We start from the raw sequence: 12962 nt of genomic DNA on the forward strand, positions 1-12962 counted from the left end.
CCCCCCCCAAAAAAAAATCCCTAATGCTTTCATCTTGCTCACAAATTTTGGTTACTGCTTCCTGGCTAGTTCCTAGACCAAGTAAGGACACTGCAGCTTTTTGCTATTAAAAACCACACCCTTTCTCTTCTGCTTACTCTACCCTTCTGAACAGTTTGGTTTTTCTTTATTTTTTTTCTTTTGAGAAAGCTCTTACATTGCATTTAAAATAACAATCATGGTAACAGAATTTCAACTGCTGATTTACCAATGTATTTAATGTAAGTAAACAAAAAAAATCAGTGTATTAGATGAACTTTCTCCTTTATTTCGATTTGAGATAAGTGACTTGGATGGTTCTGAACACAAGCTTGAGATGACTCTTGCCCATCAAAGCAGGGACATCCCAGTCATAGAGGCTGATTAGAGGGCCACTTTGGTTCAAGAGGTGACCCCCCAAATATTAGGCAACACTTTGATTTTGTGTTTCTTTTGTTAAGCTCCACTGAGACAGCAAGAGCTATAAATTCTTAAGTCACTTAATTAACACGAATTAGTTAACCCTTAAAACCTTGAGCCAACCCTTTACTTTCTGTTGAAACTGGCAACAGAATCAGCATGGGAAGGTATAGCAAGGCAAACTGAATATAGAAAGTTTTTTGAAAAACAGAAACAAAAACTTAACATGTTAGTAGCAGCAGACCTGATCTGGTAGCAATGTAGGGAGTTTACTTCAGTAAACCTGGAATTCCTCAATAACAAATTCTCTTTACAGTTTGGACAACAGTGTAATCTTTACGGCCAGATATACCAATGTTTACTAAGCAGTCCTCATCTCAATAGGATCTTACTTCCAAATAAGTTTTCCTAGGATTGCAGCCATAATCTGATATCTACGGCTTTCTTCTGGAAATGTGATTCACCCTGCACGATGGGCATGGGGAAATTCCATACACCTAGGTATACTGTGGAAATTTCCACCCTAGGGACCACCCGCCTGGAAAAAACCCTGACATGATCAGTGTTAATGGAGTTTGCTTAATGGCAGTCAAAGCTCCCAATGAAGTCTAATGCAATGTACATTGAGGTGGGGGGATGTAAATGAGACACTTGAAAATACTGGCAGAGGCAGCAAAAGAATGTGCTTAAGAACTGGTGATAGTTGTCCACTTGTTCCTGGTAAGGAGTTCAAGCGTATTTTCAGAGGCTCCGGTGAAGAGAGGCTAAATGAAATTGTCAATTTCCAAATCTCGAGGAGCCATAACCCCTCACGTGCATTTGGGGTGGGAGATGCCAAGCTTTCTAACATAAGAACAGGAAGGCCAATGGGGGGAAGGTTCACGATCCCTTAGCATACACACCCCAACCTATAGAACTTGGACCGTGCTCAGTAACCACCTTCTGTTTCCAGGGTAAATGGTGGGCATGTCCCGGCTGAAAGCACTCGAAACTTTGCACTATTTTGATTTGCCCTTTGGCGCTTAAAAGTGTCAAAACGCTACCTTCTATGACAAGGGTATCCACTAGCTAATGTACGGCACCCAGGTAAAGGGTAAAGGGACCCCTGACCATTAGGTCCAGTGGTGACCGACTCTGGGGTTGCGGCGCTCTTCTCGCTTTATTGGCTGAGGGAGCCGGCATACAGCTTCCAGGTCATGTGGCCAGCATGGCAAAGCCGCTTCTGGCAAACCAGAGCAGCGCATGGAAATGCCGTTTACCTTCCCGCCTATTTATCTACTTGCACTTTGACGTGCTTTCGAACTGCTGGGTGGGCAGGAGCAGGGACCGAGCAACGGGAGCTCACCCCGTCGTGGGGATTCGAACTGTCGACCTTCTGATCGGCAAGTCCTAGGCTCTGTGGTTTAACCCACAGCGCCATCCGCTTCCTGTACGACACCCAGGCAAACATCTTAATATTTCTGGTTAACTTACTGGATCACTAGCTTACCATGAGCTGCATTCTGCATATGCTGTAAATACTTGGCAGCTGAAACAAAAATTGCTCTGTAACTAATGGCTTGTAAAGTAGTATTCGTACCTAGGCTACATTCTCTTAAAATCCACTCAAGAGGACATTTCTTCTATGTGGCTAGCAGACATGTTCAAATGAGAGAAATAGCAGCAAGGCATAGGCAAACACGGCCCTTCAGATGTTTTGGGACTACAATTCCCATCATCCCTGACCACTGGTCCTGTTAGCTAGGGATCATGGGAGTTGTAGTCCGAAAACATCTGGAGAGCTGAGTTTGCCTATGCCTTGTTTACCCTAACAGAGTGAGGGAGCAAGTGAAAATCAGCAGAAGCCCTTTGCTAAATCCGGATTGGCTTACAGTACTTTATTCCTTGTCAGCAATTGATATCTCTGGTTGTATTTTCACAAAGTGCCCATTAGACGGCGCTGCTGTATAAACTGCCAGTTTCCTGGAAAAGTTCATGTAATATGAGGGGTTGGTACCAAAAGTGATTGAAAGAATCCTTGCTTTTCCTCTCCCTCTGCTCAATCAGACTGGTAGATTGACTGTTTCCATATTTAACAAATAAACCCAAAGGACATGTTTAATATAACGGGGGCCGAAAACCAAGACTGCCTAATGATCCCAACCCAACAAAAGAGTTGCCTAAATCCCACTACAACCTGGTTAATTGGTACCTATATAGCGGGTGAGGATTGAGGATTGATTGTTGCCTCCAGAAAAGAAATCCAAACTAGAATAACAAGAGTCCATTGTTTGGCCTAAATGGATGTGACGAAAGAAGCAGAGTTGCCAAGCTTATCCAGTCTTCCTCCTCAATACCTTTTGGTAGCAACATGACTGTCCGTCATAAATTATTTTAATATTAACGTACCTTGTTGCCAGTTCAGCAGGGCAGTCAAAGCAGGCACAGGAGAACAGAGACAAAATCTGTCCATGTTGAACCAGACAAGAGAGCTCTTTAGACTGCTAGAACTGATTCTACACTTGAGATCAATTACCGTATTTTTCGCTCTATAAGACGCACCAGACCACAAGATGCACCTAGTTTTTGGAGGAGGAAAACAAGAAAAAAAATATTCTGAATCTCAGAAGCCAGAACAGCAAGAGGGATCGCTGCGCAGTGAAAGCAGCAATCCCTCTTGTTGTTCTGGCTTTTGGGATAGCTGTGCAGCCTGCATTCACTCCATAAGACGCACACACATTTCCCCTTTTTAGGAGGGAAAAAGTGAGTCTTATAGAGCAAAAAATACGGTAATTTGTATGTAGAGCCGAGTCCTACGAAATCCCACAGAATTCAGCAGGATTCAAGGGAGTAATTATATGTAGAATTGCAAGTACTAGCTGTTTTGAGGGAGGATACCTTTTCGTATGAAGAGGCCTGAGGGTTAAGTCTCCCTTCTAGGAATCAGTCCCAGTTGAGCACCATTATTCATCTAAACACCTGACTAAAGCATCCTTGAAAATTTGGAAGCTAGTAGCAAGGCAACAATTGTTTCAGATTAGTCTGGCATAATATCAAGAGATGCAGGTCACCATGTATTATGCAGCCAGTTTAAAATCCGAGAATATACGTATGCCAGTGTTGTTGTTATTAAAATGCTTCTCAACTGCCATTCATGCCTGGGGGAGGAGGGTTCACAACTCCAATAAAAGCCACGCAATAAAATTCATCACAATCTATAATAGGCCAGCCACTTAACCAGCAAATGCCTGAGTGCCCAGAAATATGGGTCTTCAGAAAACAAAGCACATCAAAATTGGTGCTTGTCTCAGTTCTGATGGGAGATGGTTCTATAAACAGTAACACTAAAAAACTAAAAAACAGTTTTAAAAACCCTTCAACAGGTTGTTTCAAGATGGTACCTCAGTGGGCTGAGACCTCATTCAAAGATTTTTATAGTTCTCTCGTTCTCTTGACCAGGTTTGAAAGAAGGATAGAGATCTTTGCCATCTTGACCAGTGCATTTCAGCCTACATTAGCACAAAATCTGCTCTCTACAAAAGTAAGGTTGCATAGCACAAAATGGTGTTTTTTATTCACTTTTATACTCAAGTTCCCCAAGTTTGAAGTGATAAACGTATACTGATTGTTTTTTACAAGCAATATATTTTTAAGCTAATTAGATTTAAAAAGCAACATTAGCGATTACACACACACACACACACACACACACACACACAGGTGTGTGCAAGTGCTGCCTAATTAATTTTGTAAATGGCTGAATAATTTATAGTTCTGTTTCCCCTTTAAATCTTACACACACTGCATTTTACTGATTGCCGACAGTCACTGGTGTATCTCAGTTCTTCAACATCTCTGAAGTTTGTATGCAAATGTTGGCGCTCAGTCTAACACTTCAGCTGCGATAAATTGAGCATCAATTCTGACACCTGCCAACTGACATACCAGCAGAGGCGCACTGAATATAATAGTGTTTGCTGTGTAGAAGACTTGTGCTTTAGTCTCATAACAAAATCCCATTTTCAAAATAGTCCTTAAGCATCCTTCTGCTTAGTCAGCTATATACTTCTGCCTGGAGTCAGCACCCATGTTTTAACACCGTCTAAAACACAGCCTTCTTACATAGCACCTTTTGTTGTGTCTCTTCTAATTATACTATTTGCATTGAAAGGAGACTTAAGAAAGGGCAGTTTGCACCACTGAACTTGTGTGGGTGATCTTGTACATGGGGGGGGGGGGCGTGGAATGCAGTTGACTTGGGGGAAATCACTTCCTTTTTTACCCTTTCTGCCACAGCCTGTGCCTCAACAACTGGAGCCATCTCTACCATTGGGTAGAGTGAGGCACCTGCCTCAAAGGGGCAGATGCTGGGTACAGTGGTACCTCGGGTTACATATGCTTCAGGTTACAGACTCCGCCAACCCAGAAATATTACCTCGGGTTAAGAACTTTGCTTCAGGATAAGAACAGAAATAGTGCTCCGGTGGCGCGACAGCAACAGGAGGCCCCATTAGCTAAAGTGGTGCTTCAGGTTAAGAACAGTTTCAGGTTAAGAACGGACCTCTGGAACGAATTAAGTACTTAACCCGAGGTAAGGTAAAGGTAAAGTAAAGGGACCCCTGACCATTAGGTCCAGTCGTGACCGACTCTGGGGTTGCGGCACTCATCTCGCTTTATTGGCCGAGGGAGCCGGCGTACAGCTTCTGGGTCATGTGGCCAGCATGACTAAGCCGCTTCTGGAGAACCAGAGCAGCGCACAGAAACGCCATTTACCTTCCTGCCAGAGCGGTACCTATTTATCTACTTGCATTTTGACATGCTTTTGAACTGCTAGGTTGGCAGGAGCAGGGACCAAGCAATGGGAGCTCACCCCGTCACAGGGATTCGAACTGCTGACCTTCTGATTGGCAAGTCCTAGGCTCTGTGGTTTAACCCACAGTGCCACCCGCGTCCCTTAACCCGAGGTACCACTGTACTGATGTTTTGTAGAACAGCTGCTGTGTGTCACATGGGCAGGTTTGCACCCCCTAACCTAGCCTACTACTCTTGACAATAATGAACCATGCTGTCTAGGTCTAGTTGGCTTCTGTGCATGAAATGGAATGGGTGTGTCTTAGAACAGCCCTGTCGATTATATGTCAAACAGTTTTACAAACGAGAGGGTGGTTCCCTCTCCCTGTGGCAAAACAAAACCTTGTTACGTTCACAAGCTGTGTCAGGATATTGATTTCCTGGCCCTGTAAACAGCTGTTGGAGAAAGAGACTTCCTTCACATGCCAGGCACAGTATTAATTTATTGCCAGCCCTTCCTCATGCCCTATCTTTTGGCCAGCAATGTTTCAATACCTTAGCCCAAATTAAACAAAGTGAATCAAGCAGGCGCCTAGTGAACATTTGGCATGGAAACTCCCAAGAAATGTTTCCTTGTAGGGAAGGGCCATGGCTTGGTGCTACAGCACACACTTAGCATGCAAAAAGTCAGGTGACTCTCTGATTCCCTGCCAGATCACAGAAAGTCTGGTAAATATACAGTGGTACCTCAGGTTAAGTACTTAATTCGTTATGGAGGTCCGTACTTAACCTGAAACTGTTCTTAACCTGAAGCACCACTTTAGCTAATGGGGCCTCCCGCTGCCACCGGAGCACGATTCCTGTTCTCATCCTGAAGCAAAGTTCTTAACCTGAAGCACTATTTCTGGGTTAGCGGAGTCTGTAACCTGAAGCGTATGTAACCTGAAGCATATGTAACCTGAGGTACCGCTGTACCATGATAATCCTGAAAAGTCACTGCAGACAATAAGGTAAAAAGTAAGGTAAAGGACCCCTGGCCAGTTAAGTCAGTCAAAGGCGACTATGGGCTTGGAGCGCTCATCTGGCTTTCAGGCCCAGGGAGCCGGCGTTTGTCCACAGACAGCTTTCCGGGTCACGTGGCCAGCATAACTAAACCGCTTCTGGTGCAACGGAACACCGTGACAGAAACCAGAGCACATGGAAATGCTGTTTACCTTCCCGCCACAGGGGTACCTATTTATCTACTTGCACTGGTGTGCTTTTGAACTGCTAGGTTGGCAGGAGCTGGAACAGAGCAACAGGAGTTCACTCCGTCACGGGAATTTGAACCGCCAACCTTCTAATCGGCAAGCCCAAGAGGCTCAGTGGTTTAGACCACAGCACCACCTGCGTTCTGGAGCTGCCACTACAGCCAATAATGGGATATATTCGCTGAAGGCCTGACGTGGAATAAGCTAGCCTCCTGGGCTCCTTTCCTGCTGCAGTACAGTGCTCCCTTCTGCTGAATGGAAACAGGTTACTAACGACAGTTATGCTCCTTTTAGTTGCCACTCACTTGTTCAAAGCTAATGGAGTATATTGGGGCTTGCTCCTATAGGAGAGGGCTGGAGATTTCCTCCTGTCCTTACTGGTGAATTTACATTCTTATCTTTCCATAACAAGTGCCCATGTGTGCTTTTCTGCACTTAGTTGATGAAGGGTATACGTCAAGGAAAGCCGCCGTATCTCATAACCTCTAGAAACATCTGTTTTCCAACTCACAACACGTCTTTAAGGCTGCAGTTCTATTACATTTACCTAGCAATAAGTGCTATGGAACCTCATAAGACTCAAAAGCATACAAGACGCGTGACTGCTGTTTTCAAAATCAGAAGCACTGCTGCTGAAGGGATGTAGCTCAGAAGGTCAAGGTTCAAGCCCTGGCAGCTCCAGGTAAGCGCTGGGACTTCTGCCAGAAATTTTGGAGAGCTGTGGCCAGGCAGTACTGTGTTATATGGATCAATGGTCTGGCTTCGTATAAGGCAGCTTCCTATGCTGCTATGCTTTAAAGCCAATGTAGGGAACCTTTGGTCCTCCAGATGTTGCAGAACTACAACTCTGATCATCCCTGGCCATTGGCTGTGCTTGCTAGGGGTTGATGGGAAGTGTAGTTCAGCAATCTCTGAAAGGCCACAAGTTGCCCATGCCTGCTTTAGAGGAACACCCACCACCGCACACTGCAATGGCATTTTTATTTTATAATTTTATTTTTGACAAAGTAATAATCATAAATAAATACGAATAAAAATGTGCACCCCACCACCGAGACCATTCCACTGTAACTATCCAACCTCCCAAAATTGTGATGGTTTGACCCCTTTTCCATTTTAACAGTACAAATTCTACAAACACCTTCCATATCTCCTCAAAATCATTTCTCCTGCATATTCCCCGTCTTACTTTAATGGCACATGTTAATTTATCGTTAATAGCTATATCCCACACCTCTTTACACCATTCTTCCATTTTATATTCTGCTTGCCTCTTCCACTTCCTAGCTATATTAATTTGTGCAGCTGTCAATAAATTTGTGAGCAAGTCCTTCATAGCCTGCGAACCTTCCACCCCATTGTAAATTGATAATAATGTTACCTCTGGACTTTTGGTCGGCTACAGTGGTATTTTAAAACCCATATCCATCCCATTTTAAAACATTAAAAACACACAACTTTTTTATTTTAATAAAGCTATAAATAACCCCCCCCCCATCTCCTGCACCGCACACATAACATAGACAATAATGGCAATGAGGTCATTTAGATGAAAGGCAGGCTTGTGATTATCTCTGGATATAAATTTTATATGGAGGACCGGGAAGGGTGTATTGGAGGTAATATCAATCTGCAAATCAACAAGAACATGGGAGTCCAACAAGCTACAGATCCCCCAAATAGCGGACTCCTGCAGAATTGCTCTAGGTGGCGATACCAGACCTGAAGGGTAATGTAGTAGCAGGGATATATTATCATCCCCCAAACCAAAATGCCCAGGTTGATTCTAAGATAGAGAAGGAAATGAAGGAGGGATCCAAAAGTGCAATATTAACTGGTGACCAACTTTTTGCCCTCACTACCTTCACATCAGTGTTCGAAACTCCCATTGTTCCTATTAAGTTGTGGGTGAACATATCAGACGACACAGCGATTCTTCAAACAGCTCTTATTTACTCACAGAACAGAACAGAACTGAAGGGTTCAGCCAGCCTGCTTATATAGAGCTCCACTACAACGCAACTGTAACACTTTCTGTAACTATCCAATCACTGAATGTCACTTTCAATCCCTTATTTGCATATGTGGACCTGAGTGAAAACTATCCACAGTATCCCCCTGCTGGCCCAGGGTGAGAAATTCAGTACATAACAGTTCTAGGTGCATTTTGCGACAGGGGGTTTCATTAGTGCAAGCTGTTTTTTGAGCTCTGGGCACGGTACTGCACCTGAGATTTCAGATTAAAACTGCAGAGTGGAAGGAAAGGAGGGCCTTTTTCTGCCTCCCCACTTCCAGCTACTCTCTGAAGACTGGGGAAGAGACCCTCTTAAGGATATTAAGGGGATGGGCAGGGGAAGGACTGGACCATGTGAAAAATGAAGGTAAGATTTTAGCTGCAGTTCATTTATTTTCAGCTTTGTATTCTTGTTATTAAAAAAAAAGCCCGTAGACATTTTGTTGTTGTGCCCACAACCTAGGTTTAAGGTGCCATTTAGCTTCTAGCTTTCATATTTCAGTTTCTAACACTGCTTCGCATAGACAAAGCATATGCATATTCCAGTCATGACAAAAAGGCAAAATTTCTAGATGCCCTAAATGACTGTGTCCTAGAACAGTTGGTCACATAACCAACAAGAGGGGAGATGACTTAATCCTAAACGCAGGACCTGGTAAGAGATATAAGTGTTACTGAATTGGAAACAGCGACCATAGTACTATTAAATCCAGCATAGATGTAGATGGACAATTGCCAACAAAGTCCCACCGAGTCACATTTGACTGCCAAAGAAAAAACTTGCCAAAAATGAGGTAAAAAAGAAGTTGAAGTGGAAAGTCAAGAGGGTCAAATCTCTCCAAAATGCTTGGGGGTTGTTCAAAACCATAATAATAGAAGTTTAGCTAGAATATATACTGCAAATCAGAAAAAATACCACCAGGCCTAAGAGGATCCCTGTGTGTTTAATGAGCAGAGTTAATAAAGCTATTAAAGGCAGGAATAGACCAAAAGGAAGAAATATTGGCAAAAGAAATCTAAGAAGACTATAAGGGATGCAGAATATGTAAGTACCGGTAAGTATTTAGCTGAAGAACAACAACAAAATAATTGCATTAGAAGCAGATGAGCAGCCAGGGAGGTGGCTGGACCTTTCAAAGACAAGGAAGTCAGAAGGATGCTAAAGGAGGAAATGAATATTGCAGAACTTTGCATATGTCTCCTCAGAGGGAGGCGTAGCGCAGGTTCCTGTATGTAAAGTAGCGTCCTCAGGAAAAACAAAGTCTGAGGAACTGACGAAACTAATGGTGATAAGATACCAAGTTAGCAGACTTATAATGACAACTTGAAAACTGGCAACGCTTAATTAATTAATTGCATATATCTTCACAGTGGAAAGAGTGAGGCAGATCCCTGTAACTAAATTAGTTCCTCAGGAAAGAATGAGGAACTTACGCAACAAAAATTCTAACACCTACTGACAATTTTAAAACTGACAGACTTGTCCGTTCCGGAAGGCATCCACCCAAATATTCTTAAAGAACATTGTTGATCTTATAACAAAAATATTCAGCTTGCCCCTAAGATCAGCCTCCACATCAAGGACTAGAAAGTGGTCAGTTTTAAAATCAGAGCAAGATGAGATATGGGAAATTACAGGCTACTTAGGTTAATATCGGGACGCCAGTGGCGCTGTGGGTTAAACCACAGAGCCTAGGACTTGCTGATCAGAAGGTCAGTGGTTCAAATCCCCATGACGGGGTGAGCTCCCGTTGCTCGGTCCCTGCTTTTGCCAACCTAGCAGTTCAAAAGTACGTCAAAGGGCAAGTAAATAAATAGGTACCGCGCCGGCGGGAAGGTAAATGGCGTTTTCGTGCACTGCTCTGGTTCGCCAGAAGCGGCTTAGTCTTGCTGGCCACATGACCTGGAAGCTGTACGCCGGCTCCCTCAGCCTACAGAACGAGATGAGCGCCGCAACCCCAGAGTTGGCCACGACTGGACCTAATGGTCAGGGGTCCCTTTACCTTTACCTAGGTTAATATCTGATCTGGGAAAACTGGAGGAAAACATTATTAAAGCTAAAATTACCAAGAATTTAACAGGGTTGGGGAAGCCAGGGTTCTCCAGCTGCTGAACTTCAACTCCCATCATCCCTAACCATTTACTGGGAGTTGGGAGCCCTCCATCTGCCAGGTCACAACTTCCTCATACCTGGCACAATGCTGTTATACAAATCTATGGTGCAATCACACTTAGAATCATAGAATCATAGAGTTGGAAGAGACCACAAGGGCCATTGAGTCCAACCCCCTGCCAAGCAGGAAACACTTGGGATACTGTGTGGTGTTCTGGTCACCTCACCTAAAAAAAAAAAAAAAGACATTGCAGAGCAGGAAAGGGTTTAGAAAGGGCAAACTAGATGGCACAACTTCCCTGTGACTAAAGGTTATGACATTTGGGATTTTTAGAAATTTTCATAGTTGGGGGAAAACAACTAAGGAGTGAACATGACAGAGGTGCATATGTTTATTATGCAGTACATGGGTTGTTGTGGGATGTGGGTGGCGCTGCGGGTTAAACCACAGAGCCTAGGGCTTGCCGATCAGAAGGTCAGCGGTTCGAATCCCCGCGACGGGGTGAGCTCCCGTTGCTCGGTCCCAGCTCCTGCCAACCCAGCAGTTCGAAAGCACATCAAAGTGCAAGTAAATAAATAGGTACCACTCCAGCGGGAAGGTAAACAGCGCTTCCGTGCACTGCTCTGGTTCGCCAGAAGTGGCTTGGTTATGCTGGCCACATGACCCGGAAGCTGTATGCCAGCTCCCTGGGCCAGTAAAGTGAGATGAGCTCCACAACCCCAGAGTCAGCCACGACTGGACCTAATGGTCAGGGGTCCCTTTACTTTACCTTTACATGGGTTGTTGGGGGGGTAGTACCTCTGGTGGGGGTCGTGCTGTGCTCCTTCTGGGGTTGTTTATCCATCTTTGGTCCCCACCCTACACTCAGCCCTCTCCTGTGGCTCCTGTTATTATTATCATTATTAAATTTTATTTATACCCCGCCCTCCCCAATCAAAACCGGGCTCAGGGCAGCTAACACTGGTATAAAAACAATTGATTGAAATACAACTTAAAAACAAGATTAAAATACAACATTAAAATGCAGCCTCATTTCAGTAGGAACTCAAATCAAAAGCTTTTGGGGGGATGAAAACGCCAAGTCTTCACCAAGGCCAACTATCCAAACTGGTCCTACGTGGGCCAGAAAAAAGCCAGGGAAGAGTTCCATCACAGAAGGAAAAAGGAAGAGGGGGAGGGGATAGATTTGATTCCGCCTAGAAGCTGTCAGGAGGTGACAGCAGCCACACGCAAGGAATGGCTTCGACCGGCTGGCTAAACCAAGTGAGGGTAGCCGAAGGGTCTTATAAGCCCTTGGTGAGTTAGGGACTTGCCCTGCGTGAGAAGACAGGCTCTGGTGGATTGAGGAGACAAGACCAATAGTGGGCCCAGTGGTCAAGAGGGTTTCAGTATGTGCTGTAGAAGAAAGTGAGGGGCAAAACTCTGATTCTATACCTTCGCTGCCTTGCGGGGCATCTTTTGAAGAAGATAAGGCCCAAGTAAACCCTGCACAAATCCAGAGTGGAGTTCCTAAGACGGTTGGATGGCACCTTGTATTCCTCCTTCCAGCAACTCCTGCAGCCAAGCTGGTACCGAATGTATCACTCTGCTTTCCTTTGGACCACATCGGCGAAGCCGAGAGTGGGGGTCTTGTCGTCTGGGCAGCCCAGGACCTCCATACACGCCGCCCAGGGAGGTCACCTCGGTTGCTGCTAATGCATTGGCTTAACTTCACCCTCAGAGGCGCACTCCATTTTCTCTAGAGACATGCCAACGACATGGGTGTGGGGAGAAAGCGAACAGAGGAAAGAGCCAGTGCGGTGTAACGGTTAAGCGTGTTGGGATGGGGACCTGGGAGGGCAAGAATAATAATAATAATAATAATAATAATAATAATAATAATAATAATAATAATAATTTATTTATACCCCGCCCATCTGGCTGGGTTTCCCCAGCCACTCGGGGCAGTTTCCAACAGAACACTAAAATACAATAACCTATTAAACATTAAAAGCTTCCCTAAACAGGGCTGCCTTCAGATGTCTTCTAAAAGTTTGGTAGTTATTTTTCTCTTTGACATCTGGTGGGTGGGCGTTCCACAGGGCGGGCGCCACTACCGAAAAGGCCCTTTGCCTGGTTCCCTGTAACCTCACTTCTCACAGTGAGGGAACCACCAGAAGGCCCTTGGAGCTGGACCTCAGTGTCCGGGCTGAACGATGGGGGTGAAGACGCTCCTTCAGGTATACTGGACCGAGGCCATTTAGGGCTTTAAAGGTCAGCACCAACACTTTGAACTGTGCTTGGAAATGTACTTGGAAACGGGCAAGGGTTCGAATTCCCGCTTGGCCAAGAAGCTCACCTTGTTGTGAGGGTGAAATGGGTAGGAGGAGAAGCCCG

The sequence above is a fragment of the Podarcis vaucheri genome (assembly GCF_965113315.1).
Source record: "Podarcis vaucheri genome assembly, chromosome: 2".
Lineage (NCBI taxonomy): Eukaryota > Metazoa > Chordata > Lepidosauria > Squamata > Lacertidae > Podarcis > Podarcis vaucheri.